Below are 26,354 nucleotides of genomic sequence, written 5' to 3'. Positions count from 1 at the left end.
GGCGAGGGTCTCAAAGCAAAAGCACAAATGCTGAACTCCGTTTCCAAATATTCATTTACAAAGGAAAATCCAGGAATATTTCTTCAGTTTAACTCTCGGGACATCGCAAAGATGAGTTATATAGATGTTACAGTCAGTGGTGTTGAGAAACACCTAAAATCGGTAAATTTGAACATATTTCTAGGACCCGATGGTATACCTATTGGATTCTGTAATGAAATTGCAGTAGTCCCAGATATTTTTACCAGCTGCGACATAGTCGCGTATATGAAAAGATGTGAACACTGATCCAATATTGCTATATTGGTTTGAAGGACACACTGCTCACTAGGTGTATATATTTGTATATTGTAGATCTGAGGATGGTCATTACGGACTGAAACCGGTCATCGTGAAAAGAATTGATATTGTGATCAAAGACTGGAATAAAAAACATTTGCCAGATATTTTCTATTGGATTAAGCTCGGGTGATTTAGCGCACCAACTGGGAAGCGACTGTGCGCCTGAGTGTTCGTTATGCAAGAAACGGAGTCGTGCACTCCTGTAAACACGGTTGTTGTTATCTTGGCAGACCGAAATGTCCACCTCGCACTCATCAAGAAGACGTAAAAGGAAGAGTAATAGTTGGCGAATAAAATGTTGAAGTAAAAATCCTGGTACACGTTCACGGTAAGAAAAACACCCGCAAAACACGTCAAAATACTTCCGGCCTGAAGTACATCCTGCACGCAGTGTGAGCTCAGGGTCCCATTAACCGGTCGGTTCACTCGTCGCCTTGCATCATTTGACAAAACAGAGGCTCGGCGTACCCCATTAGACGTGTTCCGTCAACTACTGTCCAGTTTTTGTATAGTTTGGCTGAGTGCAGGCTTGCAGTTTACGTAGCGCTGCGAGAAATAGCCTTCCGAGTAGCACTCTACTCCAGATGTCCATTCCATGGAGTTTCCTTTGTAATGTTAGCTCGGATACTGGACAGGATGAACCTACACACACTGACAGCAGAATTTACTGTCTGGTTTGAAAGCGATTCAAGTACAAGGCGTATCACTGATTTCCGGTCCCTGACGGTTAGGCTCTTTTTCCTGCCACTGCCCGTACTGTTACTTGGCTGCTAGTGGTACACCATTCATGGCAGACATGTTGGATAGTCCGCGTCGATACACCAACTTCATTCAGGCTGTGGCTGAGAACACAGCTACACATGATAGCTTCTTTCTGACATTCTATGACGTCTTCACTTCGAACCATCTCACTGTGCTGCTTCTATACAGCCGTCTGGCACGTACACACTACTTCAGTGTCACAGCTTACGTCAGCAGTGGAGGGTCACATGACCGCCTGATCCCGGTTCTACACCATCCACAGCGATCCTAACAATTCAGTGTTCTCTTTGAAAGCGGGAGGGGGATTAATACACCGCTCGTGAAAAACTTAAGCACCAAGAAGGGAGGAAGAAACGAAATGAAACTTCACTCGTTGAGAGGACATGTGATGTCATTTCAGTAATTACAACAGCCGGGCAGCTTTACAAGGCCTGGATGCTCGCACTGATTTATGCATGAAGGGAGTCATGCAAATGAGCGTTTGGCGTCATTGGCCAGAAGGCCCCTTACGGGGCAGGCCCAACCGCCTTGGTGCAGGTCTTATTTCATTCGACGCCACATAGGGTGACCTGCGCGCTGGATGGGGATGAAATGATGATGAAGACAACACACAGTCCCTGAGCGGAGAAAATCCCCGACGCAGCCGGGAATTGAACCCAGGCCTCTTAGGACTTCAGTCCGTCACGCTGACCAATTCGGCTATCGGGGCGGACAAGGGAGTCATAAAGCCATTTTATCCTCTACTGAGGCGAGCTGGCCCAAAAGTGTTGTAACTGGACCTTGATGCCCTCGATGCGGTGTAACGTTGTTGCTTTATTTTGTGGTGTAAGCGGTGCTGATAGACAATAAAGGCCGGGTTAAAAGCTGTGAGCTGACTGGGGAAGTTAACCTTGCATTACTGCGCAACTGTTTCACCAGGTACCCAGTCTAGCTTACCAAATTCCCAACCAGACTAACATTAATTATAATCTTTTAATAGTCATACGACAACCGGTGATATATATATAAAGAGAATTTAAATAAAAAGAAATAAATCAGTTTATATTTGGAAATTTATTTTAACATTGATCATTGAAATTTCAGCATATTAAACTTGATTCATAACTAAGCTGGTGCCTTATTTAGGACTGTGAAAATGTGAGTTTGTAATCTTACGGAACACATCAATTATGGAGGCAAGATTGGGAGACTGCATACAACACTGCATTCATAAAATAACACACGAAGAACGTTGAAACATATGCAAGAGGAAATTAACCACAACCAACCGATTCAATTTTCCCCAAAGAAGTTACGTTCATAGCGCAATCCTGTCCGTCATGTAATTACCACACACTGGTATACTAAATTCATACTAACTCTCTGTGAAATCTTCCCGAAAAGAATAGCTGAGGGCTACTTTGATGATTACACCACATGCTTCACGTGGTCAAGTTGGTTTACACAAAGAGTGTAACTCCACAATAATTATGATAATTAAAATAAATTAGATCGAAAAGCAATTTACAAAAGAAAAACCTCGAACTGGTTACTATCGTCTTACTATTAACCTGATGGGTCAAACAATTGTATAAGCATGTGGTACTGATCTCACAAAGTACACCTTACGTGGGTTGAACATAAAGAAAAGTTGCTATATTGAAAAATATTGTCAAGACGAGACGTTATAATCTCACGCACATTTGCATTGAAGATTGATGATGCTAGTTAGAGTTACTGATCAACACGTGGTTCCACTTTACTCACAAAGTAGTGACAAAGCAACTACCGGAATATATTCTGAACTGTACACTCGAATCACACTGCGTTGCAATTTAAGATAACATTAGATATTTTAGAGCTAAACCTGAAATAAAGGTGATTAAATTTTCAGTTAGGCTGAACTTAAGAAATCCATTGTCCTACGGACTTAGCAGAGACGCGCTTAGCCGGAGATCTTACCACTTCAGACGCTCGCCACGGACAGACTGACCTGGTCCCTTCCTGAGGGTGGCTCACAAATACAAGCGGAAGTGGCCAGAGGGGCAGCTTCCTATACCAACATGACAAGGGACGGACAGGACCATACTAAGGATAGAAACCTCTCTGCTTTTAAAAAGCGTAGCTACCTGTTCCGACGTTGGTCCTACTGTTCTGTAGCAGACAGGCTTGTCTGCTACCCTCAAGCATGCAACTAGAAATACATTTGCTCATTCATCCTCTCACACAGACGGGATAGGGGATGACAGTATCTTATCATATACAGTATATAAAAGAAAGCGGATGTAGGTTCCGTAGGAGACTGTGTGACATGAATTACATATAAACTGTGTTTTAAAGTGTAGTAGTGTGACAGATCGTTCTTGTTTATGTGTAAAAGTAACACGTTCCACTACTCAGTCTCCTCCCAGATAGTCAGAAAAGCCACAGTAAATTTAGAAGAGGAATTTATACCGTAAATGACAACAGATTTTAGAAATTAACATGAAAGGAATCCAACAGAGACCTTTCAACGGGCATTGTGACAGAGTTGATGTCCCAGCTGGTCCCGCCCATGTTCTATTGTGGGCGGATCTGGGGGATCTTTCTGGCCACGGGAGTGCCTCAGCATCAGGCAGACAGTTAACTGATGCATGTTCCCTGTGTGAAAGAGCACTGTCCTGTTGCAAAGTGGCTCAACGGTAACGTCGCATGGCGGGTGAGACATGAAGATGCAAGGTGCCTGTGAAGTACCATTGTGGCATCACAGTTCCCTGAAGCACTGCCAGTCGTGACCAGAGGTCATACTCGATGGCTACCTACATCATGATGCTGCGGCTCTCCAACACATTGTAAGAATGGTACCTTTCTTCGGGTCGCCTCCATGTACGACGACGATGGTCATCCGACGTAGTGTAGAACCGTGATAAATCGCTGAACACTGCAACGCCGTTCGTCAGGAGCCCATGCTTCCCATTCACGGCAGTACTCTAAACAAATCCTTTTGTGGTGTTAATGCCAGCCTATCTTATACTAGTCTCTGGTCAATAAAAAATGTGACAAGGAGCCCACTCGGATGGCAGTAACAAGCGAGAATGTGTCACAATGGTGCAAAATACGCTGATCCTCGCTGTAGTGGTCAGGAGTGGTCGACTGGAACCTTGACGACGAGTATGCCTGCCCTCACATTCCGATGCAGTCCAACATTTGTCTACTGTCACACAGGAAAGCCCCACAAACCTACCTGTTACGCAATTCTACCAGCAACTGGAGACCCACAATGAGACCCCTTTCAAGCGCTGTAAGGTGCTGATAACGCTGTCTCACACATGTACGCAGCATCTCTGTGTCCTTCACAGTGATCACTCGATATCTGACGCTATTCTGCATCTAGATATACGTAGATACTCCGCAAGCCACAGTACGGTGCGTGGTGGAAGGTACCCTGTATCGCTACTTGTCATTTCCTTCCTGTTCCACTGGCAAACACCGTGGGAAAAACAACTGTCTATATGCCTCCGTAAGAGCCCTAACTTATGGTATCTGACGCGCTATGTACCTTAGCAGCATTAGAATGGCGGTTCTCTAAATGTTCTCAAAAGTATTTCTCGAAAAGAACGTCACATTCGCTCCAGGAATTCCCATTTGAGTTCCCGAAGCATCTCCGTAACACACTTTGTTCGAACCTACCGGTAGCAAACCTAGCAGCCCGCGTCTGAATTGCTTCGATGTCTTCCTTCAGTTCAATCTGATACAGATCCCAAACACCTAGTACCCAAGTATGGGTCGTACTAGCGTCCTTTATGCGGTCTCCTTTACAGGTGAACCACTCTTTTCTAAAAGTCTCCCAATAAACCGAAGTCGACCATGCGCCTTCCCTGCCACATTTCTCAATTGCTCATTCCACCTCAAGTGGCTTTGCAGTCTTACGCCCAGATATTTAAACGACTTGACTGTGGGAAGCAGGACACTAGTAATACTGTGCACGAACATTACAGGTTCGATCTTCCTACTCATGGCCACTAACTTACATTTTTCCACATTTATGGCTAACTGCCATTCACGAGCCTTATGTATCCTACCAGGTGTGGTAACAACACTAATGTGCTCTAGTGGCCGTCCTGTCACTGAACATTGCAACTCTAATCATTTACACGCCCTGGGCTGGTTTGCATGTGCAGATACTTACGTGGACATCCGGCCTTGTATACTGATCCTTAACTTTTTTTTTTTTTTTGTGGCGGCGTTCGTAGTGACAAACACTTCGCTGTAGAAACGGCTTACGAAGTCACCGCCACACTTTTAATAGCGGGCCGACCGGTCCGCTGGAACAGTGAACAGAAAGATGAAAACCCAAACACTCTGATTAAATAAAAGTCGGTACTTATCTTTATTAACGAAGATACAGAAACACAGTAGTGAACTCCGTGTCTACAGAAATCTGTCTAGTTCGAGTCGGAGCGGCTAGGTCAGCGTCGGCTGACGACAAACAACTCTGCTGCGATGAACACACAACTGACTAGCAAGTACACAAATCGGTGGCGAGTATACAACTGAGCGGCGAATACAGAACTGTCCTAGCGCTCGCGACTCCAGCGCTTAAGAAGCCAGAAGCCAGCGGTGGCGCGCGCAGACTTGCGGCGATTTCCTGTATCGCTGGCGCTGCTTATGCGGACGGCGTCCGGACTTTGATGCTGCCAACCTTTTGGCAGCGGGCTCGGTTGGCATTACTGGCTAGGATATAACATTTTTTATCAGGCTGCGCATTTTACCCGGTATGACTACTACTGCTATTACTACTACTATTGCTCCTAACAGTGCCACCACCTCAACAACCACACTGGACATAGTAGATTATCTCCACGGGAGTACTTAGATTCAGCTGGCCGCGGTGGCCGAGCGGTTCTAGGCGCTTCAGTTTGGAACCGCGCGACCGCTCCGACCGCAGGTTCGAATCCTGCTTCGGGCATGGATGTGTGTGATGTCCTTAGGTTAGTTAGGTTTAAGTAGTTCTAAGTTCTAAGGGACTGATGACCTCAGATGTTAAGTCCCATAGTGCTCAGAGCCATTTGAACCATTTTTGAACTTACAAGGGGAGGCCGCCAATTGTGAAATTCAGATTCAATTCATACTGCGCATAATAAAAGCTCATGGCCAGAGGTGTAATGTGGCAAAGCACCAAGATGCACTTCTCAGCCGTTGTCGAGAAAATCGACAGTTAAAATAAACCGTTGCGGTGAAATACTCTGTACGATTAACAGTTTTCTTCAGCGTCGTGGCGCAGCAGTAAGCGCTCGGGTTCGTAATCCGAAGGTCGCCGGATCGAATCTCGCGCCATACAATTTTTTTTATTTTTTAGTATTTGTTTTTTGTAATTCAAATGTGTGTACACACACACACACACACACACACACACACACACACACACACACACACACACACATATATATATATATATATATATATATATATATATATATATATATATATATAATTCCCGGTAATCAGTTGCAACAATTATGCATATAATTAGTTGTTGAAAGTCGTTTGTCGTGGAAAAACTGGCGGCTTCGAACATCATTATATTTTCTCGACAACGGTTGAGAAGTGCATCTTGGTGCTTTGCCACATTACACCTCTGGCCATGAGCTTTTATTATGCGCAGTATGAATCGAATCTGAATTTCACAATTGGCGGCCTCCCCTTGTTAGATTCAAGCAGCAGTACCGAACGACACAAAACACTACGCAACACTAATTAAATGTTGCGTTAAATGCGGCTCGAGAGAAATCGAAGTGTTGCGAAAGAGTGGTGCGCAGTGAGGAGCGTTTTAGTGCTCGTCTCACCTTGGCGACGTGGCGGCCGCCCTCGTCGGATGCCGCGCCGGTGGCGACCACTCAGCAGAGATGGGAATCAGCTGTCGATCACCCCGGCCGCGGCCGGTTAGACCTGTTCCTCGTGGTCGCTGGCTGAGAGCGCGCCGCGGTCGCCCCACGCGTCACGAGAAGACTTCTCAATTAACTCGAAACAGGCGCTTCTTTTCATTAAACACCAAACAGTAGCCACTCTTCCTTCCCTACCTTACAACCTCTACCAAAACTCTTAGTGAAATCCGCAAGACACAGACCTTTGGTTCTGTCACAGGGCCGTTAATTTTGTTTTTCGTTCAGTCTGTGAACTTTATCTGCATATTCTGAACCATCGCCAATATTTTGGGGCATGATAGATTTCGAACCTCCTTCGTGACTTTACATTTAAGGGTCTCCTTTCACGTTGACGGTCCTGCGAGGTTCTATGAGTAGAGTTCAAAAAGTAAGTCATACTTTACTATGGTAGGCCCTCTAACTTTTATTGAATGTTTCACTTCAAAGTGACGCAAACACATGACAATACTTTTCAACGTACAGGGCAAGTCTCTGTTAACAACTGTCGGACCATTCTACTAATCGTTCAGTTCTTCCACTGTAGAAATCAGCTCCTCGGTCACGGTACCATTCGAGAATCACTGTGGCATTGTCCTCATCGTTTGAAAATATGTTTGCTCCCCGGATGTTGTTTCAGCACGTCGAAAAGATGTTAATCGTATGGTGCAAGATCTGGGCTTCCCGATCAATTTCACCCTCGTCTGTTCTGCCTTTATCAAATTGTTGTCGCCATTTCACAACGGCTTGACACGACATTTAATGTGGTCATGTGCTGCCAGAATTTCACGGTGAATCTTTGCGCAGTGTAGACGTTTTGCGAACAACCATTGTACTGTCCTGCTTACTTCAGCTTTGCAGTACATTTCCAGTTGCCGTGCGATTTTGCTCGCACACTGTGATTCATCTCTCATACGTACCACAGCAGAACTGCAGAGGAATCCCGGTACATGTGCTCTCTTCTGACAATACGCCACTCTTGTTGGAAAATGGTGTTAGTAATAGATACATGTGTAACTTTCTGAAGTACTCATGTATTGTATGTTAACTGGGGACCTAGTAAACGACGGAGAGGCTCCGTCCCCGCCGCAACCGCAGTGGTCCACAATCCCACGACGACTACCGCAGTCCACTTCACCCCTCCGCCGCCCCACACCGAACCCAGGGCTATTATGCGGTTCGAGCCTCGGTGGACCTCCCCAGGGAACGTCTCACACCAGACGACTGTAACCCCTATGTTTGTGTGGTAGAGTAATGGTGGTGTACGCGTACGTGGAGAACTTGTTTGCGCAGCAATCGCCGACATACTGTAGCTGAGGCGGAATAAGGGGAACCAGTCCGCATTCGCCGAGGCAGATGGAAAACCGCCTAAAAACCACCCACAGACTGGCCGGCTCACCGGACCTCGACACAAGTCCGCCGGGCGGATTCGTACCGGGGACTAGGCGCTCCTTCCCACTCCGGAAAAAGTACTCATATACTGACAACTATGAATGATCGCGTGCGTTTATTTCCTAGGCGACAGAGCACAGCGCAAAGTGAAAACTGCATTAACTGTATACTGTATACGTCTTCTTCCTGAAAATTCTCCGTAACACGCGTTTTGACGGGAGATTCGTTTTCATTTCTTTATTCCAATTAGACAGAAAAAAGGCTTCGTCATATTGGCTTCTAAGACACGCTTGAAAAAAGAATAACCGGACAGTGATAATCTCAATATCCAAAGCACCAGACATGAAAAGAAGCAAAAAATGAACTGCTCAACTTTACGTGTTGCATTAAGACGGATTGTGAACACGCGAAGTAGCTCGCTGAATCAGCTTACACCAAGCGGTGTCATCGAACATTCAACCGCTATTGCGACACAGAAAAAAAAAGTGCCTCGTATTGGTCGAATGCTGTCACCGTCACCAACTGATGCACTCTGCCTACAAATAATGACCGAAGACACAAGCAGAGTAAGTGTCTGTTCTGAACAATAGTACAAAATACACAGCACCGCGGTGCGCGTAAAATGTAGGAACAGGAACACGTGGAATCGAGCCTGATCCACGGCCTCGGGCACTCTTCACTGAAGACTTCTAAACTTGGCTGTCAACTGATAATCGGCGCAGTTGAGTGTGGAAGTGGGTGGCTACCAGCCCACGTTCCGGGGATGCGGTCCGTGGAGTTCAGCAGGCGGGTGTGTCATTCATGTTTCCGGGCCTGCGTTACATTCGGATTCGAAAGGCTCTCACCGCTATCAAGAGTAATTTCATAGTTGCGCAGTATAAAGAGTATAAGAGCCTACAACCTGTTTCCACTCCCTATACAGCGCGCAACAAAACGTTCGGCCAAACTTTCAATAAGATTTCTCACATCTAGAGGAAGAAAATGCACCGAGGTGACAAAAGTCATGGGATACCCACAAATATCGAGTATGACCTCTTTTTACGCGGCGTAGTGAAGCAACTCGACGGGGAATGGACTCAACAAGTCGTTGGAAGACTCCTGCAAAAATATTGAGTCATGCTGCTTGGAATTTGGAAGTTTGTGGTAAGTTCCTATGGGACCAAACCACTGAGGTCATCGGTCCCTAAGCTTACACATCACTTAATATATCTTAAAATAACCTACGCTAAGGACAACACACACACACTCATCCATGCCTGAAAGAGGACTTGAAACTCCGATGGGGGAAGTCGCACGAACCGTGGCAAGCGCTACAGACCACGCGCGGCCACGCTGCTTCTATAGGTTCCATAATTGCGAATCTGTTGCCTCTGCAGGATGTTGTGCACAACTTGACTTCTCGATTATGTCCCATAAATGATCGATGTGATTCGTGCTGGGCGAGCTGGCTGGCCAAACCAATCACTCGAACCGAATTTTCTTCGAACCGGTCGTGAACAATTGTGGTCCAGTGACGTGACAGGGTTATTTGGGAATATGAAGTCCATGAATGGCTGAAAATGGTCTCCAAGTAGCCGAGCATAACCTTTTCTAGTCAATGATAGGTTCAATTGGACTTGAGGACCCAGTCCATTCCATGTAAACACATCCCGCACCCTTATGGGGCCACCACAACCTGGGTCCATGGCTTCGTGGGGCCTGCACCACACTCGAACCCTACCATCAGCTCTTACCAACTGAAATAGGGACTCATCTGGCTAGACCACAGTTTTCCAGTTGTCTAGGGCCCAACCGATATGGTCACGACCCCAGCAGAGGCTTTGCAGGAGTTGTGCTGTTAGCAAAGCCACTAGGGTCGGTCGTCTGCTGTCATAGGACATTACTGCCAGATTTGGCAACACCATGCTAACGGATACGCTCGTCGTACATCCCAAATTGATTTCTGTGGTTATTTCACGCAGTGTTGCTTGTCTGTTAACACTGACAATTCTACGCAAACGCCGGTGCTCTTAAGTCGTTACGTGAAGGCCGTCGGCCACTGCGTTGTCCGAAGTGAGATGTAATGCCTGAAAGTTGATTTTCTCGGCTTACCATTCACACTGTGGCTCTCGGAATACTGAACTGTCTAACAATTCCCGAAATGGAATGTCCCATGCGTCAGGTTCCAATTACTATTCCGCGTTCAAAGTGTGTTAATCCCCGTCGTGGGACCATCATCACGTCGGTAATCTCTCCACATGAATCACTTGAGTACAAATGACAGCTCAGCCAATGCACTGCCCTTTTATACCCCGTGTAGGCGATACTACCGGCATTTGTATATGTGCATACCGCTATCCCATCAGTTTTGTTATCTCAGTGTATGTTATAAGGAGATGGGTACACAAACGCTTTATTTCCAGGTTAGACCTCAATTTGTACACATGCTGGGATGCAGTAGGTTCTCATGTAGCAGTCTCCAGATAGTCACGTAATCAACATTACTTGTTACTGCTAATTGTCTTAAGCTGACACTAGCATTTTCGTCAGCTGCCCGAAGTAGTTCCATCTCTAGGTGAGGTGTCCTTGTCCTATGCCACTGCCAGTCGCGAATAGTCGATTTAAGCTCCCATGTTTCGTAAGACGAAGATCAATTGATTCAAACGTCGTTCTAGAAATTTCTCCAGACAAACTTTGAACGCCACGGCTGCTAATCTGTACAGTAAATGGGCTCTTTTCACCACTGCATGTGAGTACACTACAATTTCACTGTACCGGAAACCAAGTCAGTGCTGGACACTGAACAGTTGATGCTACGTAGCTGATACAAGTGCAGCCCAGAAGTTAGTCTCATGTCAACACAAGCTACGAACTGAGCCACATGTCAATAATACCTCCGTTCAATTGGGGCGACAGACAAAGGCGACATACCTACAATCACAGCTTCCTGGATATCCTAACCAAACGTAACCAAGACGGTATTTCGAACTTTTAATGCAAGAAAACCTTCATGTAATGCTGGCAACTTCTGTTTCTGTGTGCTTCCCACTGTGTGATTACGAAGAGAAGTAGAAAACGAGCTGAAAAGAAACTTCGCAGGAGAGCTTCTGTGAAGTTTGGAAGGTAGGAGACGAGATACTGGCAGAAGTGAAGCTGTGAGTCGTGCTGGGTAGCTCAGGTGGTAGAGCACTTGCCTGCGAAAGGCAAAGGTCCCGAGTTCGAGTCTCGGTCCGGCAGACAGTTTTAATCTGCCAGGAAGTTTCATATCAGAGCACACTCCGCTGCAGAGTGAAAATCTCATTCTAGAAAATGAGCTCTACTGTGGAAATAAAGCGTGTGTAATAGTGATTACGAAGAGAAGTAGAAAATGAGCTCCACTGTGGAAATAAAGCGTTTCCCTATTCATGTCCACATAACACGTTTTGTCCCTCTATGTGACAGGAATGTTTCCTGGAAGTTTGCCGACGGGTTCGTTTGTCAAGAAGACACTGGACGCACCCCGTGAACACCTTCCTCCAGGAGACAGGAATCAACTGAATGGAATGCCCTGAGGTATCTGTTGATATGAAGGTGACAGAACATAGTACTATCTATTTCGACAGCACACGCCTAGTTTTATTTATTGGAATTTTACTACGAAATTATTTTCATTACAACATTATATCTATATAATTCGGGACGGCAGAGGTATTACTTCGCTGGTGCCAGTCCGCCACATGTTTTAAATTAAATATGCCGTTATCAGAAGTCTGGATGATCTAGAGAGAGCGTTACGAATGCTGGCTATTACTTCTGACATTGTAATTTCATTGCATAGAGAAATATCAGACACTGGATCGTTGTCTCAGCAGTTAAAGCTTTCAAATATATTTGAAGTGCAACGTTATGTTAACGAAACAAAGCTAAAAGATTAACCCTGTTCTCATTTCACTGGTCAGTTCGTCCTGTTCTATGTGTTAGGGTCTTTGGTGTCTACATATTTAGCGACCACTGTTGTGCAAGAGAACTATTAGCATTTTATGAAGTTGCTTACATGTTTGTCCTCACATACGTGCGTACATTTGCGCGTAGTAATGTACACACATCAAAAAAAGTTTTGCATCACTCCGATTCCCAGAACTCCTGAAGCTAGACGTTGACTGTGTGTATTGTATCACAGACACAGTCCCTTTGACTGTTCAGGGATGTCACTAAACCCGCCCAGACATGTAAACAACCATGCCTGGGCAGCGCCTATTAGACGGAGGGGGTCCGACAGCCGATCAGTTCCAGTCATTCCACCAGAAAGGAGGTACACAGCTCGTATTGTCTGTAGTGCAACCATGCCTAGACAGTCAATACCGCGGTTCGATCGCGTCCGCACTAGTACTATGTGCCAGGAAGGGCTCTCAACAAGGGAAGTGGTTCAAATGGCTCTGAGCATTATGCGACTTAACTCCTGAGGTCAACAGTCGCCTACAACTTAGAACTAATTAAACACATCCATGCCCGAGGCAGGATTCGAACCTGCGACCGTAGCGGTCGCTCGGTTCCAGACTGTAGCGCCTAGAACCCACTCCAGCCGGCCAAGGGAAGTGTCCAGTGAACCAAAGCGAAGTTGTTAGGGCATGGAAGAGACAGAGAAAGACAGCTCAGGCCACCCAAGGGCTACTACTGCAGTGGATGACCGCTACCTACGGATTATGTCTCGGAGGAACTCTGACAGCAACGCCACCATGTTGAATAATGATTTTCGTGCAGGCATAAGACGTCGTGCTACGACTCAAACTGTGCGCAATAGACCGCATGATGTGCAACTTCACTCCCCTTTCCATGGCGAGGTCCATCTTTGCAACCAAGAGACCATGCAGCGCGGTACAGACGGGTCTAACAACAAGCCGAATGGACCGCTCAGGATTGGCATCACGTTCTCTTCACCGATGAGTTTCGCATATGCCTTCAACCAGACAATAGTCAGAGACGTGTTTCGAGGCAACCCGGTCAGGGTGGACGCCTTCGACACCCTGTCCAGCGTTTGCAGCGAGGTGGAGGTTCCCCGCTGTTTTGGGGTGGTAGTATGTGGAGGCGACGTACGCCGCTAATGGTCACTGAAGGCGCCTTAACGGCTGTACGATACATGAATGCCATCCTACGACCGATAATACAACCATATCGGCAGCATATTGCCGAGGCAGTCGACTTCATGGACGACAATTCGCACCTACATCGTGCACATCTTGTGAATTAGTTCCTTCAGGATAACGACATCGCTCGACTAGAGTGGTCAGCATGTTCTCCAGACATGAACCCTATCGAACATGCCTGGGATAGATTGAAAAGGGCTGTTTAAGGACGACATGACCCACCAGCCACTCTGAGGGATCTACGCCGAATCGCCGTTGAGGAGTGGGACAATCTAGACCAACAGTGCCTTGATGAACTTGTGGATAGTATGCCACGAAGAATAGATGCATGCGTCAATGCAAGACGACGTGCTACTGGGTATTAGAGGTACCGGTGTGTACAGCAGTTTGGACCATCTCCTCTGAAGGTCTCGCTGTACTGTGGTACAACATGCAATGTGTGGTTTTCATGAGCAATAAAAAGGGCGGAAATGATGTTTATGTTGATCTCTATTCCAATTTTCTGTACAGGTTCCGGAACTCTAGGAACCAAGGTGATTCAATTTTTTTTATGTATGTACATGAAGCGGTAAAAGAAATTCAAACATAAAGTATATCATTCAAGTGTTTATTCCTATTTTCAATTGATTGCTCAGTTCCACTTAACTTGTTAGAATTTTTTTTATTAGAGACGTTACAGCATGCTTGGGGTCAGTTGATAATTACAGTGTGTGTGGTAGCACGACTCTTCCTAACACCCTGGATGGCCTCAGTGAGGTCGCCACTGAAGACTGCCCTGTCAGGGTTGAGCTGCACCGTCTCTAACACAGCATGACGAGCAGGATCCTAGCACGTTATGTCACATTGGATGGGGCAACAAGCTGGCCAACAGTACATTTTGATCTCATACATGTGCAAAAGCGCGGACTTTCGAAAAGACTGTTTTTATTTTGGTTATTATTTTGTTCTTACTTCGTAGCAAAATTGTTTTTTAGTTTCATAAGTCTTATGCTTTCGATCTTGCTTCACTTGAATCTAAGCACATCCCCTTTCGCAGGTAAGTAGTGGTGCAAATTGCTTTCGAGCGGTCTATAAAATCGACTCACTCTGCAACTGCAGATAGAAATCGGTAGAAAGATGTGAAAATTGAAAGCTTTCAGAAGCAGGGATTCCTTCTACCGACAGAAGAGAAGAATTAGCGGGACGTAGAGACACTTAACTCTGAAGGGTACAGGAAAAGTCACCCAGGAACCTATATCAAAAGAGAATTCTGGGGCACGGTGAAACAGAAAAACAGTTCGGTGATTCTGAAAACAGTCAACGCCATGCACCTAACTGCTGTACAACGGTTGTTCAGCCTTTCGTATTGGTACGTCGACCAAAAAGTCGCCAATAAGAATGAAGTGTCATAGACAGAGGACTCCAGCGACTTACAGCACATGACAGCCTTGACATCTGCACATATTTAGGACATGTGCAATCAGAGGTGACGGCTGTTATGTAAGATCACAAGAGCGTGTGCACACCCTAACTTTCAACACCTTGCGGTTTTTTTTATGCTGTTAAACAAAACACAGATGCTGCAATCTGAGAGATGCGGCACTTGAATCTACCGCGCTACTGCTCCTCTACACTCTGTACACCTTCAATTGTGACGTTTTAACGAGCTTTTGCGCATGCGCAACTCGCGTGACGTAATCGCCTTATGTGCCAAATATATACACAAGTGCGCGGTTCACTGTGCGCACAGCTAGCCCTCGCTATTAAGGTACAAGTTTACGCCAGTGCCACCGGTTGGTAGCACACTGCGGCAGACTTTTATCCCCGCTCGCTCGGCGTAAATCCTGATAGATGATAGCACGCTCCGCAGTTATGCTAATTCACTTACTATATTTTAGGTAGGACGCCAGTATGTGTTAAAGCTGTGCAGACAGTAAACCTGTTTTGTCAGTTACTCAGTGAGTTATAGAACATTACATCATGAATTTTTTCATACAATAACCCATTTGCGGCAGTAGGAATCATAAGAGGCTAAAGAACATCATCGGCGATTGTGAGACTGTAGTAGTTATTCATGCTTCGGAAATGTGTTGATCTACTGTAAGTCAGGTTTATCTGTGCTGTAGGTCCAAATTGTATATATAAAAATTCACGAAAAGCTGTATCACTGGTTTTTCTGATATTCACTGATATGTAGAATCGACGAGAGAGCGCTTTTGGCCATTATATATCTCGGCGCCTCATCTGCGTTCTAGTCAAGCGACCATATTGGTAGACATTACAGCTTGAGTTTAATCATTTCCACAAACGGCACTTTGAGCATGGAGTTGGTTGTTAACCGTGCGGGTATCGGCTTTCGTGTGCAGTGTAGACGTGAACTACGTTGAGCTCAGTCTGTAGAGTATTTGCCCGCGAAAGGCAAAGGTCCCGAGTTCGAGTCTCAGTCCGGCACACAGGTTTAATCTGCCAGGAAGTTTAATATCAGCGTACATTCCACTGCAGAGTGAATATCTCATTCTAGGAACAGAAAAGTAAATTAGCAGGAAAAGTTAGTCGCAAAGTAACTAGGGCCTCCAGGAAGACATCCTTTGATTGAGAGAGTGACGAAATCAAATAAGCGTGACTACAAGCGACTATTTAAGAAGAAAATGTGCAGTAAGGACAAGCTGTTGTGTGGATGTAGGGTACGAATATCCGATTTTGAGCCCGCAAGTAAATGCATGAACTAAAACATCTGTTAGTGATCTTGTACATTTGTCAGAAAAAATGGACAAGCACGAAAACTCCCATTTACACAAAAATGTGAAATGGAGAGTTGCGAAAGCTTAAACATTATTTCGTTTTTGATCTAAACTGTACTTGATTATGTACAAAACAACGAAATTCCAAAAATCAATTCTTCCTTTTGTCAGATAAGTTATGCATCTTCTTCTTCTTCATATTATTATTATTATTATTACTGTTGTTATTATTATTGGCAGTGGCTGTAGTTGTATAAACTTGTTGATAAGCGTAACTGTCACACAGCAGATGCTATTAATTTCGCACTCTGAGAGTTACGTGAAGCTAAAAATTTGTGAACACCCAGAATGTGTACTCACGTGACACCACTGGCAATCAGGGTTCGTATCCTCAAGATCTTTTCTGTAGAACTTTGCAAATGTGAACTCGATCTAAATATAAACTTGATCCTCATCACCCTCCCGGCTCCAGTTTACGGTTAATTTCTCCTGTTCTGCTCTTTCATCGTTTCCTTTCGTTGTGTTTCCGTCCAGGATAAAGTAGACAGTTAATCGCGATTATTATTATTATTATTATTATTATTATTATTATTATTTTATTACGATAACGATGATGATAACATCGGAGATAGGTTTAATGTTGCATGACAGCTGTAAACTTGGAAGAAAAGTTTTTACGCGGCGCTTGTCAAGAACCTCGTAGAGCTGCCCCACAAGGGTTTCATAAAGTGACGAGTTTGTGGGCAGTCGCGGCTCTTTTACGAGCTGCTGGGTGTGGTGTGGTGTGGTGTGGGGGTGGCGACCGCCAGCTGGCCGCGGCTCGGCTGTGACCTTTCACTCGCAGAACCGCGGCGGGACCCGTCTCCGTTCGCTGCGAGCGTTAGGCAACTTCTCAACCTCTGCACGGGCCGCTCATCGCCGCACAAAGCAGCCTGACTCAGCGAGACACGTGGGTGGTACGGGCGTCCGCAGAACCCTACAACCAGTGCGTGCGTCTCATTTGCTAAAAGAACGGGAAGACTAAGATTTAACTTTCGGGAGACAACCCAGTTATTAGAGACGGAGCACAAACTCGTATCAGGGAATGGTGGACAAATCGGCCTTCTCATTTTTAATTTTGGTTTAGGGTAACCACAGGTAAAAGTTACAGTCGGCAACTGAACCCCGTTCCTGCCGAATACGAGTCCTCTGTTACCACAGCGTCGACTCGCAAGGTATCTGCATCGTCACCACTTTGGCTTCCCCGATTTCAACGTGCTCAGGTGCTGACATGCCTCGCAAGGAGATCGCAGGGTAATTGACCAACAGCCAGAATTTACATTCAGCCAGTTACCCAGCGGGAGCACAGAGATTAACTGCAAACAGATTCTGTTATGTCGACATCTTCGATGCATTAAGTCCCTCTGTCTCTCCATATTCAAATATAGTATGATTTTACTAAATGGGGGAAAGCTTCAAAGTGAGAGGGTAAGGAGCGGGAAAGGTCATGTCGATGTTCGCCCATCGTCGGAAATGCGTTGCAAGGTAGGTACACAGGCTTGAAGGCAGAGAAGAAAGATCTTTGACGGTGTAGGTTACAATGACTGAAAGTACACGTGGCAACACAGCAGGCAAGTAGGAAAGTCCCGTTCGCACTGGTTTTTTAGACCCATACTGAAGAGGGCTGGTGAGCTGGAGTACCACCACGTAGTAGCCACATTACCCCTCGTACCACGAAACGCAACGCACATCTCCCAACAGGGGAGCCAGTGTCACCAGCAGGGAGTGCAGACATGTTTCTCATGTGAAGCACTGTGGAAGGATAACGAGGCAGTCGCTCATAGCCCCGTCAACACACTCACACTGAACCGGTGCTGATGGTTTGCTGCCATCAAACCGTGCGGATTCTTCACAGCCGACAGGAGGATGTTGTGTAGGTTGACGACACCGTCCACTCCCCACCTCCCCCACTCTTTAAGGTAGCCTCATCTGTGAGGAGGATGGATGAGAGAAATCCCAGACCCGTGGTGGCCTGTGTCACGAAGCAGCGACAAAACCGTCATCGAGGAGGCAACTCCGTAGGTAATGAGGCCTGCACGCGTTATTAAGTCATACTGATAACAGCAGTTGCAAATGACTGTACATCTCTTGGAACGCATTGCCGGTCGCATCTCCAAATGACCTTTTTCTGCTCTTTATTCTCTCGTTTCCTGTAGTTTATTTAGCAAAATCACTATGTACTCCGCAAGTAGTGGCTTTTGAGATTAGACTACGATGTGATTATCCACATGCTGTCCCTGTCAAGAATACATACTGTTTCATTCCACTGCGTTTTTATCATTTCACTGAAACCCTATGTTTGTAATTCGATGGCGAATAAGTGAAGACCGCACGTCAATATGGAAGTTTCCATTTTGGGAAAGTTAACTCTGCAAGTACTTCATGTACCAACACACACACACACACACACACACACAGATGGAGCAAAAAAAAATAAATAAATACCTGTTAAAAGTGTGTTGGTCCACCTTTGGACCGCAATACAGCTGCGATTCTGCATGGTATGGATTCGCCAAGTACTCGGTAGGTTTCTGGAGGTATGTGCATCAGATGTCTACGCACATGTAACGCAATTCGCGAAAATCGGCTATAATAAGTCCTCATTCATCTCAGCTCCAATTATATACTTTGCTTACTGCTTGACGTTTCCGCAACCCCACCACGCGGTATTCAGTCTCGCGATGTACAGTCGTCATAATGTTGTCCCTACACCATTGTATGTTGTCTCAGGCAAATGTTAAGCTATTGCCAAATAATACCTCATCTGTGGATCATATGTATCTGCTAGTCGTAAATGTCTGTTGTTCTGTTTTACTTCTTTAGTCATTTGCGCATCTCTAATGTGTAGATTTGCAATTCTTCAAACATACGTTCCACACAAACAGAGAGTTTTATATACAAATGACTTTTATGGTTCATAGAACAATGACATCGTCAAGACCTGTGATCGTTCGTGCTGCCCTTCTCTGTATTCGTTCAATATTCCCTGTTAGTCCTATCCTACACGCTTGAGCAATATTCTAGGATGGATCAAAACACTGATTTGTAAGCAGTCTTCTTTGCAGATTGTTTGGATTTACGCAGTACTCTACCAATAAGCAGAAGTATGCCACCTGCTTCACCCAGGAATGAGCCTTCGTGATCATTCAATTTCACGTCCATATTAAGTTTTACATCAAGGTACTTGTAAGAGTTGATCGATTCCAGCTGTGACTCGTCGATATTATAGTCATAAATTACTACGTTTTTTCGTGTGGTGAAGTGCACAACTTTTGCTTTTACATATACGTAAACATAACTTTGTAGACCGAACCTATAAGTTGCAGAAAAACAGAAAAACATCCTGACAAGACTGTAAATACACAAGAATCGATGCTCCCTCATGATTTTACACTGTATATCATCACAGTTCGTTAGTGACTGGGCAACAAACGTTGCGTTCCCTATCTATGGAATAGATTTCTGCCAAAGATTTCTCTCCCATAGTGTTTTTCGGCAGCCTACCTTTTATTATGTACCACTTTGTCTTTTCTTTCTGTCATCTTTCTTAAGCCGATAAGAATTAAGAAACTAATAATGCTGAAATTACATACGTTATATTTGCGGAAAAAATACAGTTTTATTTTTAAAATAATTACTCTTATGCCTGGTCTGCATCGATCCTCTAGTTCTTTCTAGCTTTCTTCCAGTGTTTCCGTGTCTGCACGAGTATTTTAGGCAGCACCATCAATAATGCATCTCTTTTATGTTACTCGCCACCACAATTTGCAGATTTAGTGATGTTTCCTGCCCGCACCTACTGTTTTGAGAAACAAAGGTGTGGAGGATTTCATTTTTAAGGATAATCAGAATTCAATCATCCTTGTTACTGTACTATCGCCACGCCCTTGTATAACAAACTATACCAACGTAGGCGCACAGTGGCACTTAGAAGATAAAAAAGACACTAAATGAGTATTTGTGCTTACAATTTTCTAGTCAGTCCTCCTTAAAAAATTAAAGGTACGCAGATTTCCTCAGTGAGATATTTTGTTATTAATGATCTAAAATAATTTTTTCTACCTTATGCGACGCGGAGTGGACGCGCGGTTAGAGGCGCCATGTCACCGATTGCGCGGCCCCTCCCGCCGGAGGTTCGAGTCCTCCCTCGGGCATGGGCGTTTGTGTTGTTCTTGGCATAAGTTAGATTGAGTTAGTTTAAGTAGTGTGCAAGTCTACGGACCGATGACCTCAGCAGTTTCGTCCCTTAGGAATTCACGCACATTTGAACATTTTTCTGTCTTAACATAGCTTTACTTTCTTTCTCATAACCTTCCTCGCTCATATCACCCTGATCACGTTTATTCTTTACTCATAATTTTTCACTTTTTATGTACCATCTGTCTCCCACGAACCAAGGATTATGGTAGGGTGACACATGTGCCTCAACCATACAGACAGCCGTACCACAAGTGATCCACAATGTAGGATATCGGTGGAAAGGCTACACTCATTTCTGAAAAGGCGTCGTAGAGATTTTTTTAAAGGCATGAAAGCGATTATTTTTTTTATTGCTGAAGGAGCTTCAGTCTGGATGACTGATCTGGCCTTTGTTGGCTAACAACACGAACAACTTGAAGAAAAACCAGACTGCAGTTTTAAGAGTGGAAGGATATGATATGCAGATATTAACTGAGACGGAAGTTAGACTAGGTTGCACTCTGTCCCCGTGTTACTCAATCTGTACCTCGAATAAGTAAAACCAAGGCAACGTTTAGAAAGGGAATTAAAAATTAAGGAGAAGAAATAAAATCCTTGAAATTTGTCGATGACGGTTTATTCTCTCAAGAGAAGGCGATGCACTGGGAAGAGCAGTCGAATGGATTGGATAGTTCTTTACAAGAGGTTACAAGATTAACACCAACTATAGTGAAATCAGGGTAATCGAATGTATTTGAATTAAATCAGGTGATGTTGAAGGAATTAGAAAATGGGCCACTAAAAGAAGTAGGTGAGTTTTGCTATTTGAGCAGCAAAATAAGTGACGATAGCCGCAGTAGACAGGCTATAAAACACAAACTGGTATAGTACGATAAGCATTTTTTTTAAACTGAAATTTGTGGACATTGGATGTAAATTTAAGTGATAGGAAGTTTCTTTTTTTTTTTTTAAAAATTGCCAGGAGTAGAGCGATATAACGAAGAGTGATGCGGATGATAACCTCTGCAGACAAGAAGAGGTTAGAAAGGAATACTGAAAATTGAATGGATAGGTCGGATAAATAATGAAGAGGTAATGCAGCCCATAATGAAGATGTGTATTGCATCGCCTAGAGAAGAGAGGAGCCTTACGAAGCAACTGGAGTAAAAGAAGAGAAATGTTGAGAGGACTCACCCTAAGGGACTAAGGAGTCGCCAGTTTTATAATAGGGAAGGGGGAGGGGGGAGTGACGGTAGGCGAGGGCGGCAGATGTATAGAAACTGTAAATGGAGACTGAAGCCTGACTACATGCGGTAAGCATGTTCAAGATTGCAGTATTCTGAACAAGGTAGGTTGTAGATTTTGATAAGAACACGCCGTATCTCATCTAAATGTCTGAGAAGGAAGAAAGACCGCTGTGTTGGGCCATTCTCTTTCCTGCTCCTCCTCGTCCTCTCTCTCTCTCTCTCTCTCTCTCTCTCTCTCTCTCTCTTTCTGACCAACTGCCGTTCGTGCTGTTCAGTTCAGAACGAATCACACCATGGGAGAAAGGGTGTTCCACAGTGAACCCCATGGTGAAAGGCGCGTTTGTTTGAAAGTGAAGTGAACCCAACTAGGCGCAGCAGCGAAAGTTTATGAACGTGGGGACTTTTACTTTGAATGCACGGGCAACTAGTTCGACCCCCAGCCGTCCTGTGCTGAAGGAAATATGGCTCCGATCGGCCTTCTCTGAAATGCAGGCATAAATGTTTGGCAAAAAATAAGTAAGCAGAAGGAAAAAAAGATATCACATTTATTAATGTGTATGAAAATATGTGCATATCACTGGTGTGGATACCTGGAATCGCCGGACGAAACTGACAAAGGAAAAACAGCTTAGTGGTGAAAACCTGGAGCAAAAAAAAACTTTGTCAGCAAGACAGAATGTCAATCCTAAGGGCCCGGGTTCGATTCCCGGCTGGGTCGGAGATTTTATCCGCTCAGGGACTGGGTGATGTGTTGTCCTAATGATCATCATTTCATCCCATCGACGCGCAAGTCGCCGAAGTGGCGCCAAATCGAAAGGCTTGCACCCGGCAAACGGTCTGCCCGACGAGAGGCCTTAGTCATAGGATATTTGTTTATCTGTACTACTAAGGGCTCAAACAGTCACCGATGACAAGTCCCAATTGCTGGTTGCCGATCTAATGGGTACCAAGTGGAACAAAAATTCAATCGTCGTATTTAATACATTTATTGAGTGAATTTAAAAGTTTAAAATGCTGCCATTATCCCTTCCTCAATATGTATAATCTTACGTCAGAGGCTTAACACAATACGGTAAATATTAATGTTAGAAATTGAGTATATGTCTTGAGACAGAAGAACTTAAGACGCGCAAATTAACCAGATTATACTCGTCCTGTTTTTCATAACAAGAGCACTTGGCGACTTCTAATAAACTTTAATAAATTTCATAGCTTTTCTAATTTTCTCCGGTTACAGCTCCATAATACGTTAACACATTTGTAAAATAATCAACGTATGAAGATGTTTTATACATGGAAGTTAAGTTCTTTAAAGAATCGGGGAGGAGTTACTTGTCTTATCTAAACCATTAATGACTGTGAATAGAATACATTTTGAAACAACACGATTGTCCATCAGGAGTTTAGTCACAGCAACCAATTACTCGCACGCTGTCTAATGTCTCTCGGCTGTTAAACGACTGATATTAATTATTTTACAATTTATATGGCACTTTTATATCGACACCTTGCGCGTAATATTAGTATAAAGGTAAACAACGAAAGACAAGAAAGACAAATATTCCTGATAGGAGATCTTGCAGCGTCTCAGATCAGTTGTAATATCACGAAGAACAATTAAAATTTGTAACATCGAAGACAAAATTCAGATACATTTTATCTTCTACTGAAAAGTTTACTCACTCGTAGAAGCTCAACTCGTCCTCGTCCCAAGTTCTCAGTACGTACCTGAAATAAAAAAAGTAGCCATTAAAAAATTGACCATTATTGGCATCTTAGGCGATTATAATATGCTAAGCCTACCATTGTTTCACAGGCCAGTTTAAAGATATAGCGATGGAAACGTTGTTACGCCCCGATGGCATCAAAAGAGAGGAGTTAGGGTATGTCAAGAAAAACTCGTTGTTTCTGCCCTATGAGAATGTAGACTTTCTCGGCGTAAACTACTGATGAAAAGATGAGTGGAAATCCGACAGCTTTTCATAAGTTATTGCTGTCCAATCTACCAAAAATAAGATTTGGTTAAAACAACATCCGCAACTGAGCTTCATGGTAGAACCAGATAACAAACCGCTTCAGTTGTAAATAGTTTCATTCGTTATTAAGTAGTATATAATTTCTTATTATTGTTGCTTCATTTTCTTTTTTCAGTCTTGTACACCTGAGAATGGGCTTTACAACTATAATCGCCCGAAACAGGTCGTCACTGAACCAATAAAACTATTTACAACTGAAGCGGTTCATTATCTGGTTCCACCAAAAATAGCTTCCTAGCAAAAAATTAGGAAGTAGTCGGTTCAGTAGTACTTGGAGCGTTCAAAATCTAAAAGAAAAAAATTATATTTCGACAAGTGTATAGTAATTTACTGGTTAATTAAATGAAACTTGTGGAAATTTAGTAGTAATGGGCACATATTTACCCAATGATGACAATGCCGTACTCACATCAACTTATGTGCATTACATACGACACAATTTTTCTTGGAATATTTACGCCTCCCTTCAGTCTTTAGCGAGAAATATAACGTATTCTTTAATATATTCTTTGGATACATTGAAAAACGTTGTCCTAAAAAATTAATCTATGTAAGTAGATTACATGCTCGTAAACCGTGGGCCACAAATAGAACCAGGATATCATGAGAACTAAGCATCAAGAGACATGGATGAAGAGAGCGTTAAACGAAAATTAAAAGTTATAATGTGAAATTGCAAGCAAAATCAGATTATCAAAATTTGTGTATTTTCTGGGTGCAAAAAAAGCTCCTCCAGTAACAAGATGAAAACCATTTACAACATTGTTGATAGTGAGGTGAGAAAAAGGATTCAGAAAGATGAGGAAATTTCTTCAAAGGTAAATAATGGACTGATCACGCATGCTACAAAACTGCAGCCAGCTTCAACAACTATGTTCCTTAAGTAACTTGTAATTTCGGTCTGAGCACTTCTCTAGTGGATAACCATATTTATCAGGGAAAGCGGCAAAAGCAAGTTTGATAAATTTCCATACACATTTCTTTTCATTACGAGGATTCTTGCCACCACCGTTAAACATCTCAGTTAATTTATGACAGCAGAGCTTCACGACGCATCAGCGTTCAAAATGCGAGTTGAAACTGCTTCGTAAATCGCTCATGTGTGGCGGGCTCGAAGTGAGCGACAGATGACAGCCGAAACTGCCAGAGATATATCGATCCTATGTGGAATCCCTTGAATGTGCCAACATGGCGGTGCGCAAGCCGTAAGGTTGCAGCATTAAAGTACCACTGTAAGCTGACCAGACAAAATATTAGTCACCCCATTGAAAGAACGACTGGTCGCTTTGGAGAACTTCAGGCGGTGTGAAAATGTGCCAGGCTGTCATGTGATCTTCCACCACTGACGAAAGTGCTGTGTATGTGCCAGTCGAATCATTAGAGTGGGATGAGTCGACTTGAAGACGTGACAGAATAACAGAAACGAACCTGAGTGTTTGGAGATGTCCATGATCACACCGTGAACGAAGTTGCTTGATTCGCTGGAACGTCAACGTAGACTGTCCACCGTATCTACAAGGCGTGGCGGACCACTTCTACCCAGGTGACACGGCTTGCCAACAGAGGTAGTGAAAAGATACTGAACGAGAATGGCCAGAGACGAGTGTGATCAATGAAAATCGGTTTCAAACTCTAAAGGAATTTCTGCTACCAGTGAACGTAGGGTTCTTGTAAATAAAATTCCGAGTAAACATTGCGAAGGGAAATGCAAGTGCTAAACAACTGGATAGAGAACAGTAGCCGGCCGCGGTGGCCGAGCGGTTCTAGGCGCTTCAGTCCGGAACCGCGCGACTGCTACGGCCGCAGGTTCGAATCCTGCCCCCGGCATGGATGTGTGTGATGTCCTTAGGTTAGTTGGGTTTAAGTAGTTCTAAGTTCTAGGAGCTGATGACCTAAGATGTTAAGTCCCATAGTGCTCAGAGCCATTTGAACCATTTTGATAGACAACAGTACCCTGAAATTGGAAATTGCTCATAGTTGCACATGTACTGCACATTCCAGTAGGCCAAATAAAACAGAATCTGGATAGTAGATGGATGGAGGCATGTAGTCTTGTCCGACGAGTGGCGATTTCACCTGTTTTCAGATGATGCGAGGTGTCGAGCGCACCAGCAGCCCAACGACGGTGTGAGGGTGTAGGTCAGGGCGGAGGAGGTTGTCTCATGTTTTGGAAGTGTTCTTTGTACCATGACTTGGACTCACTCACTACTCACTGAGGTCACCGTGAACCAGGTTGTTTATGTCAAAATTCTCAGTGAAAAAACGTTCCTTCTTCATCTTTCTGGTGAGTATACTGCGGATACTCGTGTCTTCCGAGAAAACAGCAGCATTGTTCACAGGGCTCCACGCAGACGTCCCTGGTTTGACGAAAACTCAAGTACCCTACCACATCTCGACTGGCCTGATACATCATCCGATCTTAATCCCATTGAAAAGGTGTGGAACTATTTGGAACAGTGGGTGAAAAGCAGCCATTAACATCCCCAAAATATGGCAACTCTACGAGATGTAAGCGTAAATGAGTGGCTTCAGCTGGATACAGCACATCTGAATAAACTCCTCGACTCTCTTCCTCGCCTAATTAAGGCAGCTATCAAGGTTACAAGCGGTTTTAGACGATTATTGCGTCATTTCTCCTGAGGGTGACTTATTTTAT

General features: G+C 44.3%; 1 protein-coding gene and 1 non-coding gene across 3 annotated transcripts in view; one reads left to right on the top strand and one right to left on the bottom strand.

The window, feature by feature from the left end:
- The window catches only part of LOC126181380 (uncharacterized), a 673,106-nt gene that overhangs the window by 337,486 nt on the left and 309,266 nt on the right, over window positions 1-26,354 (bottom strand). The window contains exon 2 of one of the 2 annotated variants that reach the window (XM_049924767.1): window positions 23,346-23,390. The exons of the other annotated variant lie outside the window; for it this stretch is intronic. The gene's annotated coding sequence lies outside the window, so the exon portion shown is untranslated. The remainder of the gene's footprint in view (window positions 1-23,345; window positions 23,391-26,354) is intronic. 2 annotated transcript variants of the gene reach the window in all.
- On the top strand, window positions 11,518-11,591 carry Trnas-cga (transfer RNA serine (anticodon CGA)). The gene has a single exon. It is a non-coding gene; the product is annotated as a tRNA-Ser (tRNA).

This window comes from Schistocerca cancellata, chromosome 1 (genome assembly GCF_023864275.1).
Source record: "Schistocerca cancellata isolate TAMUIC-IGC-003103 chromosome 1, iqSchCanc2.1, whole genome shotgun sequence".
Classification (NCBI taxonomy): Eukaryota; Metazoa; Arthropoda; class Insecta; order Orthoptera; family Acrididae; genus Schistocerca; species Schistocerca cancellata.
This window is presented reverse-complemented; position numbering and strand designations above follow the sequence as displayed.